At 49.9% G+C, this 21412-nt stretch overlaps 1 protein-coding gene across 12 annotated transcripts in view; it reads left to right on the plus strand.

Moving 5' to 3' along the window:
- CAMTA1 (calmodulin binding transcription activator 1) overlaps positions 1-21412 on the plus strand; it is a 731766-nt gene that overhangs the window by 53704 nt on the left and 656650 nt on the right. The window lies entirely within an intron of this gene.

Here is a 21412-nt window from a genome sequence, read left to right on the forward strand (position 1 = left end):
GTTGCAAAGGGTAGGAGCTCCTTCTTTCTTTCTGCTGGAAGGAAGTTTTAAAAATTGGTTACTGGGATATTTCTATCATTTTTTACTGTATATATTTGACTCCAAAATTTGAACTAATAAGATTTCTTTATATTTAAAAATAGATTTTACAGATTCACTAAAACTTTGACATCAAATCTGTTTTGATAATCTGAGAAATTAAAACATCCTCATCATCTAAAACTTAAGAAGATGCCTGTGTTTGCTCTCCACTTACATGGAACCACTTTTGGTTTGAACATTTGTTACGGCTTTTTCAATTCTTTTTGTAATTAGGATGTCATTGTCCATATAAAGGTATGCAGTTTTCCTGCTGGGGCTGTGATTGTACCACAGTTAGGAAAAGGATGTGAACGTTTTTATAAAAGTTGAAAATGAGAGTATTTTGAACCATTTGCAAAGACTGGAAGTATTTTTACTGTAGTTATGTACAGTTATAGCTCCTTTTGGTGTGGAACATAAATAATGTTTTTGAGACAATTTTTTGATTGATTGTTCATTTAATTTTTTATTTTTGTTTATTTATTCTGTTACAGCTGTCCCAATTTTTCCCCTTTTGCCCCCTCTGTCTAGCCCACCCCCCCACCCACAGTCAGTCCCCTTCCCGTTGTCCACGTCCGGGACTCATTCATACGTGCTCTTTGACTAGTCCTTCCTCCACCTCCCACCATCCCCCTCTCCCCCCTCCCTTCCTCCCCTCCTCCAGCTGCCAGTCCGCTCCGTGTTTCCATGTCTCTGGGTCTGTTTTTCTCGTTAATTTTGTTCACTAGATTACACTTATAAGTGAGGTCATACGGTATTTGTCTTTCGCTGAATGGTTTATTTCACTTAGTATAATAGTTTCCATTTCCATCCATGCCGTGTTGAAAGGTAGGACTTCCTTCTATCTTTCTGCTGCGTAGTATTCCATTGTGTAAAAGTACCATACTTTTTGAATGCACTCATCTGCTGATGGGCACTTGGGCTGTTTCCAGTAGTTGGCTGATGAAAATAGCGCTGCTGTGATCACAGAGGTGCACAAGTCCTTTCGAACTGGTGATTCGGGATTCTTGGGGGGTATTCCCAGCAGTAGAGTCTCTGGGTCATAAGGCAGTTCCATTTTTAATTTTTTGAGGAAATTCCATACTGTCTTCCATAGTGGCTGCACCAGTCTGCATTCCCACCAACAGTGCACTGGGTTCCCTTTTCTCTACATCCTTGCCAGCACTTGTTGTTTGTTGGTTTATTCATGATAACAGAGAGCCCAGAAAAGAACCCACGTCTCTATGGTCAGTTAATATTTGACAGAAGGGGCATGAACGTACAATGGAGTGAAAACAGTTTCTCCAATAAATCAGGTTGGGAGAACTGGACTGGTGCATGCGAAAAAATGAAACTAGACCACCAACGTAACACCATACGCCAGAATAAACTCAAAATGGATAAAGGACTTACACCATCAAAGGCCTGGTGGAAAACATAGGCAGTAAAATTTCAGACATCCCATGCAGCGTGTTTCTGCTGATACATCTCCTAGGGCGAGGGAAATAAAGGAAAAAACAAACCAATGGGTTTGCATCAAATTCAAACTTTCTGCATGGGTACAGAAACCATCATCAAAATGGAAAGGCAACCAACTGTGTGGGAGAACTTATTTGCCAACGACATATCAGACAAGGGTTTAATCTCCAAAATGTATGAAGAGCTCATCCGACTCAACACCAAGAAGACAGACAACCCAATTAAAAAGTGGGCAAAGGACCTGAACAGACATTTCTCCAAGGAGGACATACAGAGGGCCCACAGACATATGCAGGAATGTTCGGCATCACTGGCCATCAGAGAGAGGCAAAGTAAAACCACCACGAGATACCACTTCACGCCTGTCAGAATGAGATGATTTAATTTAACTGGCAGGAGCCCCCAAACCCTTATTTCCATCCACATGGGTTAAACTTATAATATAAAGCCATATTTTATTACTTATAGTTCCTCTGAACTGTAAAGTTCAGAGATATATTTGTTACACAATGAGGTTCTGAGGGTTTTATGATTTGAGTGAAATGTCACTCTATAGTTTTTGTATTTCTTTCCATTAGGAAATACATTCTTGATACATTTTATATACCCATTTTACTAAGCATTGTATGTGTTAATCTGTTTGGTCGGTAACCATCTTGAGTGCCGACTGTGTGCCCCAAGCCCTGAGGTCAGCCTAGCCATGGAAGTAAATAAAAGGGGTCACGGTGGTGCAGGGAAAACAGACATGGGGAGGAGTTGCAATGTGGTACCATAAGGGATGTAATGGAATTACGAAGTGCGCGTGGACAACGTCCATTTGGCCCATGTAAGTGGCGGATGTTTTATAAAAAATGACACGAAAATTGCACTTAGAAGGTGACTGGCAGCTTGCGAGGCAGAGAGAGTCGGCACGGAGACTCCAGGCTGAAGGAGCTGCTCGCGCAAAGGACGGAAGACGGCAGCTGGACCTGCCTGTGTGGTTGGGCGTGGCCGGCTCCGGGCTCAAGCCCAGAGCCGGGCAGTAGCCGGGGCGCACAGAGCCTTGCCTGCCAGGCTGGGCTGACGCTTTTACGTGTTTGCCTCCTGAGTCACACGGATCCACCGGGAGATTTTAATCAGAAAAGTGAAGGGATCAGATTTGCATTTCACACCGTCACTCCGTGGGCAGTTCTGAGAATGGTCTGGAGGGAAGCTGGAAGTCACACCAGAGATCATTAGGACCTGTTTTCTTGGCAGCGGTGGTAGAGGAGAGCATGACCAGAGAGCCAGCTGCATCAGTAGGATGTATGTGACCTCTGAGCTGTGCCGGGCGGAGCCGAGAAGGTGCCGAGGTCCGCCTCGAGTGGTAGTGGTGCTGTGGATAATGGCACATGGAGAGAAGCGCAGTTTCAGGACACATTGCACTTCTCTCTGCGTAGCTGAGCTTCGAGCGCCAGGGGAATGTCTGGGTGGAGACTCCAGAAGGTAATTGGGTGTGGATCTGGGGACTCCAGAGAGAGCCTGAAGAGGCCGGCAGTGCAGGTGGAATTCCCCAAGAGGTGTAGGGAGAATAAGACACGAGAGTTTCTAGAAAGGAACTGCTTCTCTGCGCCCGTCTGGCAAATGGGAGAGGACGAGGAGAGCAGAAGGGAAGCCAGCGTGTGAAGACTCCAAGGAGCAAGGAGCTGGAGAGAAATGGGCTGTGGGTACAGAAGCCGAGGGAGACGGGCGCAAGGAGAAGGGACCCCAGGAACCGGCAGTGCTAGATCGCAAGTACAATTATATAAATATTAAGAAGATATTTTTGAGGTCCTGGCTGGCGTAGCTCAGTGGATTGAGCGCGGGCTGTGAACCAAAGTGTCGCAGGTTTGATTCCTAGTCAGGGCACATGCCTGGGTTGCAGGCCATGACCCCCAGCAACCGCACATTGATGTTTCTCTCTCTCTCTATCTCCCTCCCTTCCCTCTCTAAAAATAAATAAATAAAATCTAAAAAACAAACAAAAAAACCCCACCTCGTTGTGAAATTCTAATTGTAAAAGTCATGATAACCAATAAAAAAAAAGATATTTTTGACTTATGTGTGATTAAGGTACTAGGAGGAAATGGGGGGTTATTTAAATGGGTTTGGGACAGTTGGCTTACCAATTAAAAATAAGCTTAGCTCTGGCCGGTGGGGCTCAGTGGACTGAGCATGGGCCTGTGAACCACAGGGTCGCCAGTTGGATTCCCAGTCAGGGCACATGCCTGGGTTGCAGGCCAGGTCACCAGTAGGGGATGCGTGAGAGGCAACCACACGGGACGTGCGTGCATACCTATGTATGATAAAGTTTATAAGTGAGGCACGTCCGTGGGTAGTGGATTTGTTCTTACCATAGACCAGCAACCTCAGCGTGAGATTTCTTTTTCTTTCCTTATTAAGTCAAGAACCTTCACCTTTTCACTTAAAGGCAGCACTTAATGGCTTCCCTTGGGCACATCTGAATTGCCAGCATCCCTATTCTGGAGCGTCGGGGTCATTATTAAGTAGAATGAGGGTTGCGTGCATGCCAGCCCTGAGATGCTGGGACAGTGGCTCTGGCTCCTGGGCGGGCACCGAGGGCGGAGACACGGGGTGGGGCAGGGCGCTGTGAGAGCGCACTGCAGCGCTCAGAATGGCACGCACTGTAACATGTACCGATTGTTCGCTTCCGGAAACTTGTATTTCATATTTCGGGCTATGATTGACCACAGGTAGCTGAAGCCATGGAGCGTGAAACCACAGATAATGGGGGACTACAGTATATACTGTGTTTTAATAAATAGAAGACAAGATTAAGCGTCAGGAAACTGGAACTAAAAACAGGGAATCAAATGTAAAATTCTAGAATTGAAGGACTGAAAATGAATCAATATTAAGATCTCAGTTGATTAGGTTTAACAATAGATTAGTAGTAATTGAAAATAAATATGTGAAATGATGAAATATGGAAAGGATGCGCGGGAAGCACATGGAAGAATGTCATAGACGCGATGCCCAGCGATGATCTGGAACAAACCTGTGATTGGCATCTCGGTGGGAAAGGCCGGAGGAGCGGCGCAGAGGCAGCGTTTGAAGAGGAAACGGCCCAGGATTGTCGGTTACAAAGCATCAGGTCACAGACTCCAGAGATGAGGACTCCAGAGTGGACGGAGAGATTCAGTAAAATCTCCCTGAAACACAAGATTGTGGAAAAGCCAAGATAATAAGAAAAAAAACCAGAAAGATTACATATTACATCCAAAAGAGCAATAAGAATGACAGCTGACTTCTCAACAGAGGTAGTCAAAAGACAAAGGAATGATACTTTCAAATGTAAACAAGAAGGTAAACTGCCAGATAAGAATCTACATTTAGCAGAGATTCCTTCAAAAATGAAAGCAAAATACACCTTTTTACAGCAACAAGAATGGGAAGAAGTAACCACACCAGACCTGTACTGAAGGGAGTGATGAAGATTCTTCTTTGGCAGAAGGGAAATGGTCCTAGGTGACAGCTTTAAAATGCAAGAAAAAGTGAAGAGCAAAGCGAGGGTAAATGCAAATTAAATTGATAATATAAAACAACAACAATAATGTCTTGTGTGGTTTAATTAAAAGTACATAACAACAGCATGTGGGTTGTGGGGATGTAGGCCGAGTTAGTGTCCCACAGTATCGCATTGTCCAGGAGGTGGTTAAAATACTAGTTTACTCAAGACGTTGGTAGACCAGGGATGCATTTTGTCATCTCCAGGATATTCACCGAAAGACCAGCACAGGGTGCATAGGAACCACACTGAAAGAGGAGCACTGGTAGCAGCCGCGGTGGCGGCGGTGATGGTGGCCGTCAGGCGGAAGTCAGGAAGACGGACGGAAGAGCAGAGCGTAGAGCACATGGGGAAAATAGGGAGTAAGGTATGAGATGACGGATTTAAATCCGGGCTGTCAGTAATCAGTATTAAATAAAAGGGAACTAAATTTTCAATTCAAAGAGAAAGGTTGAGAGGTTAGATAAAACACAAGGTAGATCACAACTCTGTACTGCTTCAAGAACGCAGAAAAGTGGGAAGTAAAATGGTAGAAAAGGATGTATTACTCAAAACACTCACCGAAAGGTAACCGGTATACCTATGTTAAAAGAGTGGGATTGAGGGCCGAAGAGCATTCCTAGGGATAAAGAGAACCTTATAATGTTAAAATATGCAGTTCAGCAATTGTGCATCTGTATGCGCCTAAAAGCATGGCCTCAAAATACACAAGGCAGAAATCGACAGAGCTAACAAAGAATAGATAAATCCACAGTCATAGTGGTAAATTTTAATACACTTTATTAACTAACAGTGAACGAAGAGTCAGCAAGGATATAAAAGACATCAATAAAACATTTAATAAAATCGACCTGATTGTTCTCAGCGGGTTTAGTAGTTGGCTAGACGCAGAAGAGAGAACTAGTAAGGTGAAAATAATAAATATTAAAAACGAAATATATGTGTAACAGTGAAGTAGGGAAGAAATAGGACACTGCATCCAATAACTATAGATGATACACTCTTTTCCTGTCAACAGAGAACATTTATCACGACTGTGGATCTGTAGGGGAAGTCTTGACAAATTCGAAAAGGTTGAAAGGAGACTGTCAGACTTACAAAGATACGCTTACTCTATGAAAAATCCATCAGTATAAATCACTAAATAGGGTAAAGCAGAAAAATAACATGATATGTCAATAGATGCAAAAATTGCTTTTGATAAAATTGAACATCCATTCAAAATGAAATCCCTGAACACATTACAAGTAAAAGGTAAGTTCTTTAAGTTGGTAGAAGTTACTTAGAAAAATCCTACAGCAAAGGTCACGTTTAATGGTGAGAGGCTGAACATTTTCCTCCTGAGACTGAGGAAGACGTAAGTTCTTCTCCGTGCCTACTCATTATTTTTACTAAGGTTCTACCCAGTTCAGAGAGATCAGAAAAATAAAGGTACAAGGATCAGCTCGGGAAGGTTAAAACTGATTTTGTAGATGATACGATTGTGTATGTAGACAATCCAAAAAAGTCCCCTTGTAACTTATTATAATTAATAAATAAGGTCGCAAGATTCAAGGTAATGCTGGACACAAGTGCAATTTTACATACAACAACAAACAGAAAAGGTAATAAAATATTTGCAATTACCAACAATCAGATTTTTCAAATCTAAAAGTACAAGGAATCTGTACAGAAAACAATAGACGTTATTGAGATAACTTAGAGATCGAAATAGAGGGGTATACCATGTTCATGGACTTGAAGACTCATATTGTAAAAAGTTCACCTGTACTTTCAGTGTACTGGTCGAAATGCTAGCGGATTTGTGTGTGTGTGTGTTGAACTTGATAAACTGATATTACCTTGGACTTGGAAATGTACACAGCAAGGAACAGCCAGAAGTTTGAAGAACAACAAACGGAGCTGATTTATTCTGCTGGATAACAAGACTTACTTTAAAGCCACTTGAATGAAAAAGATGCCTTGGCGAAAGACGAGGCCCGTGAGCCGATCCACCAGAGCGGCCGGCGCAGACCCGCCCACACCCGGACTCTCCGTGTGGTTCACGGGCGGCTCTGACGGCGGCAGCGGGGAAGGAAGGAGCGGTCTCCTCGTCATGCGGAGTCTGGCTGGGCACTCACGTGGAAAGGGAGGAAACGTGACCCCTGCCCACACCGCATACACACATGGTTGCACGTCTGTATCGGTCTGGGTCCAATCAGGAAAGAAAACTCCAGTGGTAAATGAAAGAAAGAGGTTCACACGGAGAACTTGGAACTGTAATGGGGAGTTGGAGTAGTGGGGCGTTGGCTGGTAGACGGCGAAGAGCACGCTGGAGCACGTAAGGACCGCAGACGCACGGAGCAGCGGCTCCCTGCGGGGCTGAGATCGAGTCCCGCTCCCCCAGGCCTGTCTCGAGGGCGCCTTGGCTCACTGCAGGGTGGAGAGGGTGCCGTGGTGTCATGCCGGTGGAGCCTGACGGAAGTCTGCCCTCCGGAACTTGCCCTGAGTCACCAGAGTGTGTCTTAGAGAAGCTCCCAAGCCACCTGAGGCGGGGGGTGCTCCGGAAGCTGCTCGCCGCTGGGGGCTGCCGGCCTCGGGCTGCTCTGCGGTCCCTGGAGGCCCGGGAAGCCGCAGGCCCTGCAGGCCCTGGGCGCTGGTGAGCGCGCACCCGGGGGGGCGGGGGGAGCCGGCTGCTGGGGGAGCCGCTGGGGAGTAGTAGCACGTTTGAGTAAAGGCACCTGGCAGGCTGGAGTACACTTGTGTTATCAAGATGCCACCGTGGGGACAATATATTTTTCTCCCTGGGAAATAGATCATGGTGTCCCTCTTTCTTTGTATTAATTCAGCATTTATTTGATAAATGTTGTCGAACACTCTATGCCAGACAGTATGTCACCAGATACACAAGCGTAGACAGAATAGATGTTGAACCTGCCTTTGCAGAGTTTATGGTCTAGAAGGACGGCCTGCCGTTCTGTGGGTCTGCCGAATTCCTCATTTCCTTACTGTTCCAGTCCCTGAGGACCTGTGGAGTGGCTATCAAGACTCAGTTTACCTTCCAAGACAAACAGCCATTAAGCAGACAATCAGAAACACAGGTGGGCACTAAGAAATCACACAGAGGGCTGGGAAGGAAAGAGAGGGGCTGCGACAAGAGAGGGGGATGCAGACGAATGGCCGGATGGAGAGACACGGGGCGTGGTCTGGGAGGGTCCCCAGCATGGGGGCTCCTGTCCCGTGGAGGCGGGGCTGCAAATTCCACTGTTCCGGTCGTGACTTGGTCTGTCCAGTGACCAGCGGCCATCAGGGACCCCACCCAGAGTCAGCTCATTAGAATGAGAGATGTGCCCAGTGCCCTTGTTGCTTAGGAGCCCACAGGGGTTTTCGGAGCCCCGTGTCAGAGAAACCAGGTCCAGAGACCGGGCACTGGGGCAGAAGACGCGCTCATCACTGGGGAGGTCACAGAGGGTTGTAGGGGCTCTGTGGCAGGAACCAGGGCTGGAGACCCGTCATACAGGGTCCAGCACAGATCACGCCCCTCGTTTATGACAAAGTCTTGCTTATGACAAAATCATAAGCGTGCATTCTGTAACAACAGTACCACACTCAAGCATACCATATGACACTGTAGGCGAAATGTTCAGCTTACAACTAGAAATGATTACACCCGTGTTGTTACCCCACTGACCACACCCGAGCAGCCCACTCCTGGCGGACTGCGTGTTTCCTTACACACACACAGGGTGCAGAGCAGTGTCAGCTGTGGATGAAGACACGTTGTGGGCGGTCTGCCTGTCGTAGGGGGATTGATACCGACGTCCCCATTTCAAACTTTAATTATATTTGCTCTTAAAGGATTTAACTATTCAATTATATTTTGAATTCTTTGAGGCAGCTTAGTTTCATGGTGTTGGTTTTGTTCACTGTGTATTTCTCAGTTGTATTAATATAATTTACAGATCTACTTACCCTCTGGAGCATTGAGAGGTGACTGTTTTTAGTAATTTTAAAATCAAATTGGAATTACATATTGATTTACATATTGAAGTTGTTTTACAACCTGTCTTGCTCTAAACACTGTATCGCCTGAAGGGGGTGGTGCTGGGGGTTCTGCTGCAGTGCCAGCAGTGTGGCCGGCGTGCAATCGCAGTATGTGTGTATTACGTTTGAAGTCCTACTTCTTGCACTTCCTCTTCTGATCTGTTAATTGGGCTGATCCTAGAGTGTGTCATGTGGCTTTTGCTAAGTTTAGCCTCACAAAGATCTTGTTTGCTTGAATTCATGTAACTCCTTCTTCTCATTTAGCCGAGTCTTGCATTTTATGTGCGGGTTCTGGTGCCGTATGAAACGCTGTCATTGCTCTGGAGCTGAGGTCTCCTGACTGCTGCTAAGTACAGGGCCTTCCTTGTTGGGGAGAACTCGAGTCTCAGGCGCTGTGAGACCGTGCACTCGCAGGTGGGAGTGGCCTATGGTGGAAGGACTTCACCTCTTAACGAGGGAAAGGGACCATACAAAATCACCTACATCCTTTTGTCATGGGTAGTCTACCCCCATAGAAACTGCTTTAGTATATTTTCTGTAGAAAGGTATATAAACATTTAATTATAAAAGTAATAAGTGGTCATTGGAAAATGCTAATAACATAGAAGTGTAGAGATTAAAATTTAAAGCTTTTTCTTAAAATTGTATGCCTTTTGGTATAACCATAGTCAATAAAAATTTGATTTGTATCCTTCCCTGGACTTTAAAAAAATGCCTATGTAAAAAAACCCCACATATGTAAATGGCGCATGTGTATGCACATATGTGTACACGTACTCATAGATGTGTGTGAGCGCGCTGCCCCAACACACTGTTTTTCTCCTGTACCACAGTCTCCTGTGGCCACGGAAAAGATACGTTTGTTTGTTTGTTTATTAGAGAGGAGAAGGGAGGGAGAAAGAGGGAGAGAAACATTATTGTACAAGAGAAATACCAATTGTTTGCCTCTCGCACGCCCCCAACCCGCGACCTGGCCTGCAACCCAGGGTTTGCGGGACGGCACTCCATGCCACTGAGGGCTCCGGCCAGGGCTGCCGGGGTCACTTCCCATGCCTGTGCACATACGTGGGTATGGTTGCACATAATTTTAGAGCATGGGTGTTCTTTGAAAAAATGTAAATCAGTCCTTATTGGTTGCCCAGTATTCTGCTCTTACGATCAGCGAGGCACGTGCCACTCTCGTTCAGGTATTTTTGCGTGCTCGTCCAGTTACTGCTGCAGGGGCCAGGCCTGCCCGCAGGGTTGCTCGTTAGAGTGCAAACACTTGCACTTGGTCTTCTAGGAGGTGGTACCAGCTCCTGCTCCCGAGAGCCACGTGGGAGACCGTCCATTGCCCCAGACCCCAGCTGACACTAGGTTCTGCCACGTTATAAGAAGCTTTCTCAGTTTACTAGGTTAAAAATGTGTGTCTCCTCTCAATTTGCATTTCTTTGTATATTCCTGAGATGCAGCATGTTTGGGCCACTTGCATTACTTTTTTGAATTATCATTTCATTCTTTTGCCCTTTTTCCTAAGAAGTTCTTTGTCCTTTTTCTTTCTGATTTTTATTTAAAAAATTTTTAAAGTGTATTGATTTTAGAGGGAAAGGAAGGGGGAAGAAAAACATCCAGTGGTCGCGTCCTGGACGCACCCCCACTGGGGATGGAACCCGCAGCGTTCAGTGTGCGGGACGGTGCTGCAGCCAGCTGAGCCCTGCTGCTCAGGGCTTGTTTCTTCCTTAAAAAAAGAAAGAAAAGATTTTATTTATTTTATTTTTGGAGGGGAAGGGAGGGAGAAAGAGAGGGAAAGAAACATCAGTGTGTGGTTGCGTGCCCCCAACTGGGGTCTGGCCTGCAAGCCAGGCATGTGCCCTGACTGGGAATCGAACTGGTGACCCTTTGGTTTGCAGGCCAGTGCTCAGGTGTTAGGGTGTCATCCTGTATGCCGAAGTTGTGTGTTCCATCCCAGGTCAGGGCGCGTGTGAGAAGCAACCAGTGAGTGTGTCAACAAGTGGAACAACAAATTGATGTTTCTCTCTCTCTCCCTCTCCCCCCCACCACTCCCTTTCTCCCTGGCTCTCTCTCTAAAATCGCTAAGTGAAAAAAAAATGTATGCATAGTCCACCTATATTTTAATCTTAATTTTTAAACCATTATGTGCTTCTGGCAGACCTCTGAGTCATGCCATCAGACGTTGAATTTTTCTGGGCTTGATAGCATACCCAGGAAAGCCTTTCCCACCAGTTATTAAGCTTTCTCCCTAGATTTTCTTTTCTGTTTCGAATTCTTATCCTTAGGTGTTTGATACAGATAAACCTTTATATGTATAACTGTGTGTATGTGTATAAACATGCACATATAATAAGCATATAAAATATATAACAAGCATGTGTGTGTGTGTGTGTGTACATGCATGCAAGGTGAGATAGAGCTCTGATTTCCAGCCCCTCCGCCCTCCTGCGTTAGATGCTCATTATTGAATGAGTTATCCTTCCTACTGATCTGAAGTGTGGTCTTCACCTTGTGCTTCATGTGGCTGTTCTCGCTCATTGATCCGTTCGTTCGGCGCCTGCATCGGCGCCGCCCTGCCTTCCCTCTCTCTCGGTCCACGCGGGCTTGGTCCCCGTCAGTCCAGCGTAGCGGGGAGAAACTGCTGCGCCTTCTCTGTGAAACGTCTGTGGGGGACGGAGTGCGGTGTCGTAGTAGAGGTTCGCTTGTTTCTCTAAATGGTCTGTTACTCGTTTTTATCAGTTGAGACCACAGCTTTTTTTTTTCCTTTGGTAGCAGAAGTTGTGGGTTGATGAAGAAAACTAATTAAAGCAACTTTTCTTGCAACTGAAAATTGAATTGTCATAATCTGCAACCGTCCTTTCTGTAGCATTGTTTCCCAGCTTTTCTCACGCCCAAGAACACAGCAGACATACAACTACTGAGAGGGCGCACAGGGTTCGTGGGTGAGTGCCCTTCAGGTCAGAGACCGATGGTCTGCAGTCTGGGCGGCCCCGCCCCTTTTCAGAGCACGAGGGCTGGACGTGGGGAACGCATGTGCGTGGTGTCGCATGCATGTCGTGGGGACAGGTTTGGGGAGTGCCAGTCTGGTTGGAGCACCCCGGCTTTAACCGTTCCCCTCGGCAGGGCCTTGTAGCTTGGTCTGGAGTTCACCTTTTGGGCGGTAGAGTTCTTTTTCTTTTAAATTGTATAATTGTGGTAAAATATATGTAACGTAAAACCATTTTAACTATTTTAAGCGTGCAGGTCTTTGGTGTGAAATAAATTCACTGTTGCGCAGTTATCGCCACCATCCCTCGCCTGTACCCTCTTCTTCCTGCCCAGGGGGAACTCTGTCCCCATTAAACACCCGCCCCGTTCCCCGCTGCCCCGGTCCCTGGCGGCCCGCAGTCTGCTGTCTGCCTGCACGGGGCTTACTGCTCTGCGAGGACTGCTCCGTGTCTTCCTGGGACGGACGCGTCCCACGCAGCACAGTGTCCTCAGGGCTCATCCACGGTGTGGCCTGTGCCGGGATTGCCTGCCCTTTTCCAGGGCCGAGTGATATTTCATCAGGTGTGTGCTACTCTTTGTCCACTCATCCATCGATGACACCTGGGGTGCTGCCACCTCTGGGTCTTGTGGCTGAAGTCGCCGTGGGCCTGGTTGTGCGAATCCGAGAGCCGGTCTCCTTGCGAGGGTTGTTTTTCCCTCCATGTCCTCACCTCGTAGTCAGACGCTTCAGTCTGAACTTGGCTTCCATTGTTGTGCGGAAACCTCCTCCTCAGCTCACCAGCGGTCTCAGAGCTGTTACATACGGGGAGTGTTTCTCAGGGCTTACTTCATCTGCTGTTTCAGGTGTTACCTGAGCCAGTTGGCCAAGCCTGTCTCCCTGGCCCCTGGTCTTGCTCCCTCGTGCTGGGTGTTCCTCCTTGGCATCTAGAAGCAGAGCTTTGTCAGGGCCTGACGCTAGACCTTCTGCTCTGCTGTGTGGATGTTTCTCAGGATCCAGACCGAGGCCCTTCGCTCCTGAAGTTGTGTTTCGAGCACAGTGCTCTGCTGAGCTCTACAGCAGTGCTGCCCGCCTGCCTGGCGTCTGGGAGGTCCGGCTGCTGCCCCTACGGGCGCCTGCGGTGGGACCTGCTGGCTTGCTCGCGGTCTCTCTGTCTCCATAAGGGGTGCTCGCTCCCCGGGGCCCAGGCCAGACCTGGCGGTTGGTGTCAGATCAGCTTTTACGCGTAGAATAGCTTTGGAGTCCCGGGAAAACTGCTGGGACGTTACAGGGTTCGTGTGTCCCCCACGCCCAGGCCCCCCGCGAACACAGCCGTGGTGCTTGTGCCCCAGCCGGTCGGCCGGCGCTCGTGTGTTGCCATCAGCGGAACTCGGGCTGTCTGGGTTTCCTCGGTTTCCCCCCAGCGTCCTCTTCTGGTCCAGGGCCCCGTCCAGGATGTCGCATTCCATCTAGTCATCGTGTCTCCTTAGGCTTTTCTGGACTGTGACACTTTCTCAGGCTCGCTTGGTTGGTGTTGACCTTGACAGATCAGCTGTTTTGTGTGCCGTCCTTCGCTCTGGGTCTCTCTGCTGCCGCTCTCCGGTCAGGCCGGCGCTGTGGGTCCGGGGAGGAGGACCGCAGGGCCGCAGCGCCCATCCCATCGCACCCGTGTGCGCTGCTCGTCACCGACGACGGCGCCGGCCCCGCGCCCCTGGCTGGCTGCTGTTGGTCGGGTTCCTCCCTTTGAAGGGCTGACTCTTTCCTCTGAGGGGCCGTTTTTGATACCCCCTGCTTTTACTCCACGTGGAACCCAAGCCTGTAGGCTGCGTTCCCAAATTTCCATCCCGTCCAAATCACTCTTCACAGCCAGCGCCCCGGCCCGAGCCGGGCGGCTTTGGGCGTCTCCCGACTCCTGTCCCTGCGCCACCCTCGTTCTGGCCCCTCCGAGCCCAGTCTCCGCTCGGATGCCAGAGTGGTCTTTCGGAGGTGCCAGTTGGATGTTGGCGCCCCCTTTCCTGACCTCTGAATGATTTCCTGTCGTGCTCGGTGCCGTGTCGGCCTCTCGTCATGGCGCGCAGGGCCCGTGCACTCCTGTCTGCCGCCCTCCGGCCCCCTGCCGAGCCCCTCCCCCCCCGGATCCCCGGTGCAGCCCCCTTGTTCCTTCCTGCAGTCCCTCTGCACGCTCAGGCCCTCACTGCCCCGCTGCCTCTGACACGCCATTTCCTCTGCTTGGAAGAGGGTCACCCTCTGCCTTGCCACCCCTCAGGTATCAGCTGACTTGGCCTTCCCTGAGAAAATGTCTCAGTCCCCAGCAGTGCCAGTGAGGCCCCTTGCCATGTGTTTCCATGGTATTGCGTGCGCCGCCTCCACTGTTCCCAGGGCCTGCACGGCCTGCCCTGTGCGAACCCTCCCCTTCCAGGCCCAGACAGACAAGGCCGAGACCCCTCTGCTGTCACCGGGCGGCTTGGCGCCCAGTGCAGCGCCTGCTCAGAGTCTGTCCAGAGTCGGGTGCTCAGTAAACGTTTGTGGGGGAATGATTTGTTCTTTTTTTTAAGTATATTTTATTGATTATGCTATTACACTTTTCCCAATTGCTCCCACTTTATCCCCCCTCGGCTCTGTACCCCACAATGCTCCAGCATTCTCCCCCTTAGTTCATGTCCATGGGTTGTACATAAAAGTCCTTTGAGCCCTCTGTTTACTGTGCCATTTTTGGCGTCTCCCCGTCTATTTTATGCCTGCCAATCATGCCTCTTATTCCCGGTACCTTCCCCCTCTGTTCTGCCCTTCCCGCTCCCCACTGAACTCCCTCCATGGGATCTCCATCTCTCTGGTTCTGTTCCTGGTCTGGTTGTTTCCTTAGTTTTTGTTTGCATTGTTTGTGTTTTCTTTTAGATTCATTTGTTGATAGTTGTGAGTTTGTTGTCATTTTACTGTTCATAGTTTTGATCTTCTTTTTGTTAGATAAGTCCCTTTAACATTTCATATAATAAGGGCTTGGGGATGATGAACTCCTTCAACTGTACCTTATCCGGGAAGCACTGTATCTGCCCTTCCATTCTGAATGATAGCTTTGCTGGATAGATAATCTTCGATGTAGGTCCTTGCCTTTCATGACTTCAAATACTTTTTTCCAGCCTCTTCTTGCCTGCAAGGTTCCTTTTGAGAAATCAGCCGATAGTCTTATGGGAACTCCTTTGTAGGTAACTCTCTCCTTTCCTCTTGCTGCTTTTAAGATTCTCTCTCCTTTATTCTTGGGTAACTTAATTATAATGTGCCTTGGTGTGTTCCTCCTTGGGTCCAACTTCTTTGGGACTCTGAGCTTCCTGCACTTCTGGAAGTCTATTTCCTTTGCCAGATTGGGGAAGTTTTCTTTATTATTTTTTCAAATAAGTTTTCAATTTATTGCTGTTGCTCTTCTCCTTCTGGCACTCCTGTGATTTTGATGTTGGAATGTTTAAAGTTGTCCCAGATGTTCCTAAGCCTCTCCTTATTTTTTTGAATCCTTGTTTCTTCATTCTGTTCTGGTTAAATGTTTATTTCTTCCTTCTCCACATTGTTGATTTGAGTCCCAGTCTCCTTCCCGTCACTGTTGGTGCCCTGTGCATCTTCCTCTATTTCACTTTGCACAGCCTTCACTCCTTCCTTCATTTTGCGGCCGTACTCAGTCATTTCTGTGAGCACCCTGATTCCCAGTGTTTTGGACTCTGCATCTGACAGGTTGGCTTTCTCTTCCTCACTTAGTTGTTTCTCTGGAGTTTTGATCTGTTCCTTCCTTTGGGCCATAGTTCTTTGTCTCAGTGCACCTGTTACATTGTTAAGGGGCGGAGCCTTAGGTGTTCACTAGGGCAGGTGGCCCACTTGGCTGCATTGTGTCGCTGTCTGTGGGGGAGGGGTCAGAGAGGCAACAGCGCCACTTGCTGTGCTCTTGGCCCACTTTCAGTCCCCCCCTGCTTCCCACGAGTGAGCTGCTCCCTTCCGGTGCCGATTCCGGGTTGGTGGGTTTGTGTACATGCTAGGGCCCTGTGAGTTTCTCTGATAGACTCTCCTATGAAACAGGGAGTTTCTCCCACCACTCCAGCCCCCACAGGTTTTTGCAGCCAGGGGTTTTGAGGCTTTATTTCTCCACGCTGGACCCCTGGGTTGCGCAGTCTGTCTCGCCCCCCAGCTGTTCCTCCCAGATTATCTGCACGTGAATGTGGGACCACCCTGGCCGCCAGGTGCCACCTTTCTGCGTATCCTGTTTGTCCTGGCTGTCCATCTCTGCCCCTCCTAGCAGTCTGGATGAATGTTTCGTCTTTAACTCCGTGCTTGTTGGACTTCATGCATTTCAGTTTTCTGGCAGTTCTGGTTGTTCATTTTTAAATTGGTTGTTGTCCTTCTTTTGGTTGTGAGAGGAAGTGAAGCATATCTACCTACACCCCTGTCTTGGCCGGAAGTCTGAATTTGTCTCTTAATTAAAGTGGTAGAACTGCAGAATGAGAAGCAATTACTCTTCTTTCTTTGCATACAAACATGCAAATAAGTCCTTGTCTTTATTTCTCTTGCTCCACTGATTTAAATCCCACACGTGTCCTTTTACATGTGTTGTGTACGGCGCTGTGGTAGGCGCAGCAGTGGGTCTGGAAAGTGTGTCTCACCCTGGAGGGCCTCCCTGTTCATTCGCTGCTCGTCCTCCCGCCATGGGCTGGAGCTCCCCGTGCGGGCGGCGTGCGGGCGAGCAGGCTGCCGGCCAGCGGAGTGTGAGCTCCTTCCTGACCGCCAGGGCTGGAGGCGTGGAGTGGGCAGGTCTGGGCAGACCTGGACAGATGTAGCTTGAATTCCAGCCCTGCTCTCCGTAAGATGTACACCATTTGTCTCGAACTTTGTCCATCTGCAGAAACGGGTAGTGGAACCCTGCTGGTAAAGCTTGGGAGGACGCAGACGGGAAAAGTGCGAGCCGATCAGCGTCGCAGCCACGGTGACCAGAGCTGGTGGGTGCTGGTTCTCTGGTCCCAAGCAGCAGGCTAGGCAGTGTTTGCCACTGGTCTCATTAATTGTCTCGGCGCCCCTGTGAGGTGGGGACGTTGTTATCTTCTTGCTCTAAGTGAAGAAAGTGAGTCTTGGTTTAACAATTAAGTAATCTGTTCAAGGCTGTAGAAGCAGGAAGTGCTAGTGCTGGCACCTCGACCCGGGATCGCGTGGCCTGCCCGGAGAGCCCAGAGCGGACCCCGGATTTCCTGTGTAGCCACGCGGCCTGTCAGTGCAGCTCTACTCTTTTGGGTGTGAAAGACTTCGTAGGCGTGTGTTGGCATTTAAAAACGTTCTTGAAAGTCTTGGGAGGGAGGACCGCACACCGCTGTCACCAGCTGTAGCTCGTTTCTTACTTTACACCTTGGCAGCCTTGCCAGCTGTGACGGGTACGGAAGGAGGCAGGGCGCAGGGCGCGGGGGGGGGGGGCCCGGGGTGGGTGGGACCCGCCTGCGCAGTTTTCTTGAAACGAGAATTGTGGGCTCATCTGGGAGTTGACTGAAAATGCAGGTGGCTCGGCTCCTCTGCTGATGCACTAAACCGTACTCTCGTAGGGTAGGGGCAGGGCTCGGCGACCGTTCCCACGAGTGACTTGGCTTCCACAGGGGGTTCCCGGTCAGTCTGAAGTCTGAGAGGCAGCGGACAGAGGCGATGGGAAGTGGGGGGACGGCAGTGGTCCCGTGTGAGGGCGGGCCGTGAGCACGGGTCAGAGGCCACCAGGACAGAAGGGAGGGTCAGCACCGGGGCCGGGTGTTTCCTTGCGTCCTGTTCCTTACAGACTGGTGTTTGGGGGCTTTGGCCTACGCTCTGTTGGTCTCTTCCCTGGTGGGACGGTGCCAGAAAGGACTGGGGTGTTGGCTGGGACACAGCTGACAATACATACACGTCTGAGAAAAAGTTTAAGAATATTTGATGAATCTAGGTGTCATTGGCAGAGCTAGGACCAGTCAGAAGGTGATTTTGAATAGTCTCTTCTTAGAGAAGCTATGTCCGATTGCCCTGAGTTTCGATTTAGAAAACAGGGTCATTTCAGGTCGGTGGCTAATATGAAAGTTAGTGACTAATAAATGATTTAATGATATGGTGTTTACGTATTTATTCATTTCAAACGAGGAGGGTGCGTTCACGTCGCCCACCAAGGAGACCAGCAGCAGACGACCGGTGCCGGGGTTGGCTTGCTGGCCTGGGAAGGTGTCTCTCCCAGGGCTCAGCGTCCTCGGCGTGGGGCCACGGGGAGGCCGGGTCCGCCTCGTGCCCGCCCGCCCGCTCTGAGACTGCTGTTGTGAAGTACCGCTGGCATCCGGTACATTGCACACACTTAAAGGGAGTGGCTGACGAGCGTGCACACGCACGCCCCGTGCAGCCGGCACCTTCCGCCCCAGCGGGCGTTCTCAGCACTCTGAGAGTCCCCCGGTGCCCCGTGCCTCCTTCCTTTATCGCTCCGTGGCGTCTCCGATGCCGTCAGGGAAAGATTGCATTGTCGAGGATAAAATACTGGGTGGCAAGTTATTTAGTTTGTAGTGCCAGCTTTTGTTTTCTTTCTGAGGGCTGCCGCGGAAACAATGTGAGGATTGCAGGTGCACGTCGCGGAGTCGCTCACAGAGCGCGCGCGGGAAACAAGCAGGGCAGACCCCGGTGGGGGCGCTCCGCACGGTAGGGGGGCTCCGCAGGGAAGCTGCCTTTCAGAGAGGCTGACAGAGAGGGCGGCCCTGACGGGGTGGGGGCGGGGGGGTCGCGGGGGCGGGTGCACCAGCTGTAGGGGCCATGGACTTGAAAAGACCAAATGCTTTCGTCGTGGCTGTTCAATGGGTGGTTTCCAGCATGCTGAAAACTCACATCAGTTCTAGCCCGGAAGGAAGGCAGATACATAACCCTCACCCAACTCGAAGGCACACTTGGCTCAAGGGCGGTTTACTCTAGGGAGTTGTCTGTTCTGTTCGAGGACGTGGTGACGATTTACTTACTGATTGCTATTTACAATTTATAGATTTTTTTTCTGGTTCCATCCCCGTGTAGAGAATTTTTGAGTTTATTTGCGCCCAACCGATGACAGTGGCTGGTAAGCAAGACCCCTTGGGACTGAGGAAGTGCAGCTGGCACCTTATTTTGTGGGTGAGAACAGCGTCCCCAGCCTCTCTGGCACCAGGGACCGATCTGCTCACTCGCTGGCCGCTCACCTGCGGCTGTGCGTCTTGGTTCCTAACGGGCCGTGGACCAGCACCAGTCCGACGCCCAGGGGCTGGGGACCCTGCGTTAGAACCACAGGAGAGGACACAGGGGGTATGCGAAACCCACTGGTGATCAGTTGGGGAGGCGGGAGAGAGCACGGGGGGTGTCTGTGGGACTGGGTGGAAAGTAAAACGAACGGGCATGCGCCGTATTTTACATCGGTGGGTCCAGGATGGTTAACCGTTACGTGAGCACAGCCAGGTGTTTCGTGGGCCCGGCTCACAAGGGCAGAGGAAGTTACCTTGACCTTCTGAAGGCGTGTGTTCATGGATGTGGAAAGACAGCAGACAGGGTTGTTAAGGTAAAGGTTGACCTTTGTCAACGAATCTACTGGCCTAGGACACGAATACCTGCCATGACTTGATTTTAATTAGGAATTTTAAAAAATTGGTTCATTGATTTTTAGAGAGAGAGAGGAAAGAGGGATGGGAGGAGAGGGAGAAATATCGATTTGTTGTTCCACTTATTTATGCATTCATTGGTTGCTTCTTGTACGCGCCCTGACCCAGGCTGCCGTGGTTTCGAGTTAGGAAGTTTTCATTTCAGACCATCTGTGTGGCTCCTTCGGTCTCTGAGTCTGTGAGGCCGCGGTGCAGGCTGCCCCTGAGCTGGTCTGGTTCGGCGTGCGGCCCCTTTTTCCATCCAAGCCTGTAGTAAGGTTTTGGCTGGACGTTCCTCTCTCTGATCTCTGAACACATCTGCCGATGTTCGTTTCTGCTGCAGGAAGCGCGGTGTCGTTGAGGTAATGGCCCTTCTGTGCGGAGCGGGTGAACCGGGTGGGGTGGTGGGCGTGGCTTCCGCCAGCGGTCCCTGGCTCCTCTGGCTCTCGAGTCTTCCCGGCTCTTTGTGTCCGTTTCTTTGTGGCTCTTCCACGGGCTCTGTTTTGACACGGATACACTCGTGGTGAAAGTGGCGGCACTTCTGTCATGATCTAACCCTGTTACAAACGGCGTTCTTTGTTTTGTGTCTGTGTAGTTGGGATGGGAACCAGTTAATTCTCTGTGCTTGTAAGTGCTGGTTGGTCCTTGGCACCAAACATAATTTAACACAGAGTGCAAGTGGAGTGTGTTGGAAAACACACTTATGTAAAAAGTTGCCCAGACATTGAGAGCTTCGTATGGGCGAGAATTTCCCTGGAAAAGCATTTTTCGACTCTTGGCTGAGGTCCGGCGACTCGAGGGCCTTGTGCGGGTGACGCTCGGCGTGCTCCTCGCTCCAGGGACGCGGCGCGGTTTCCCGGTCAGACCGCGGCAAGCTCGTGGGCCGGTTGTGCACGGGGAGTGTTGAGGGCTTAGTAGGGTTTTGAGCGTTTGCTGCTAACTTCAGTTTCTGGCCATCATTTCAGAAGGGGACTGTCTTGCAGTAGACTAACCTTCTCTTCCCCTTGATGTGAAAATGTCGGTGTTGCCAGGTAGGGACTTGGTTCAGGCTAAAGAAATCCCAGCAGTCTTTGCGTGCACAGTGTTCATCAAGCCAGGCCGTCTGCAGTCCACGCCCGGCCCCAGCGAAGGATGGGGGCTCTGGAGAGAGGAAGACAGGCTGTTGTGGTCCTCGGGGCTCTCTGGCCGGGGTTCCCCAGGGAATGTGCTGTGTCCAAGTCCTTTGGAAAAAAATGCAAAGCTCCTTAGGCCCCACAGCTTCTGGAGTTTGGAGCAGAAATGTCCCTGGAACAGATTTGGGGTGAAGCGGACAGTTGGCACGCCGTGTCTGTGGGGAATGTGTGCGCACCCCTGACCCCTGCCTGGGGGGGGAGGCTTCGGCTGTGGTCCCCATGGCAGCCGCCAGCTGCGTCCAGGGCGCTCGGGCCTCCGGGCGTCTCTCCACGGGCTGCGTGTCCCGGACCCTTGCTGTTGGGGACACAGCGATCCCGGACGCCTTAACTGTCCTCCGCCCTAGAGTAAGCTCCTCTGGGAAACGCTACTAAAATCCTTCCCAGATGTTTTTAAACCACCTAAAATTTGGGCTAGCATGCTTTTGTGAGTTGGTGAAGTTTAGAAATGATTTAGAAGATGTTTGCAAAGCTTCTGTGAGTACTCCAGACCCTTGTTTTCAAGAAGAAAGTACTTAATAAATTCATGTGTCTTGATAATAAAGGGGTACGTACAGACACTTGATCTGAATACATAGAC

The sequence above is a fragment of the Phyllostomus hastatus genome, unplaced genomic scaffold (assembly GCF_019186645.2).
Source record: "Phyllostomus hastatus isolate PE091 unplaced genomic scaffold, TTU_PhHast_1.1 phas_scaffold_182, whole genome shotgun sequence".
NCBI lineage: Eukaryota > Metazoa > Chordata > Mammalia > Chiroptera > Phyllostomidae > Phyllostomus > Phyllostomus hastatus.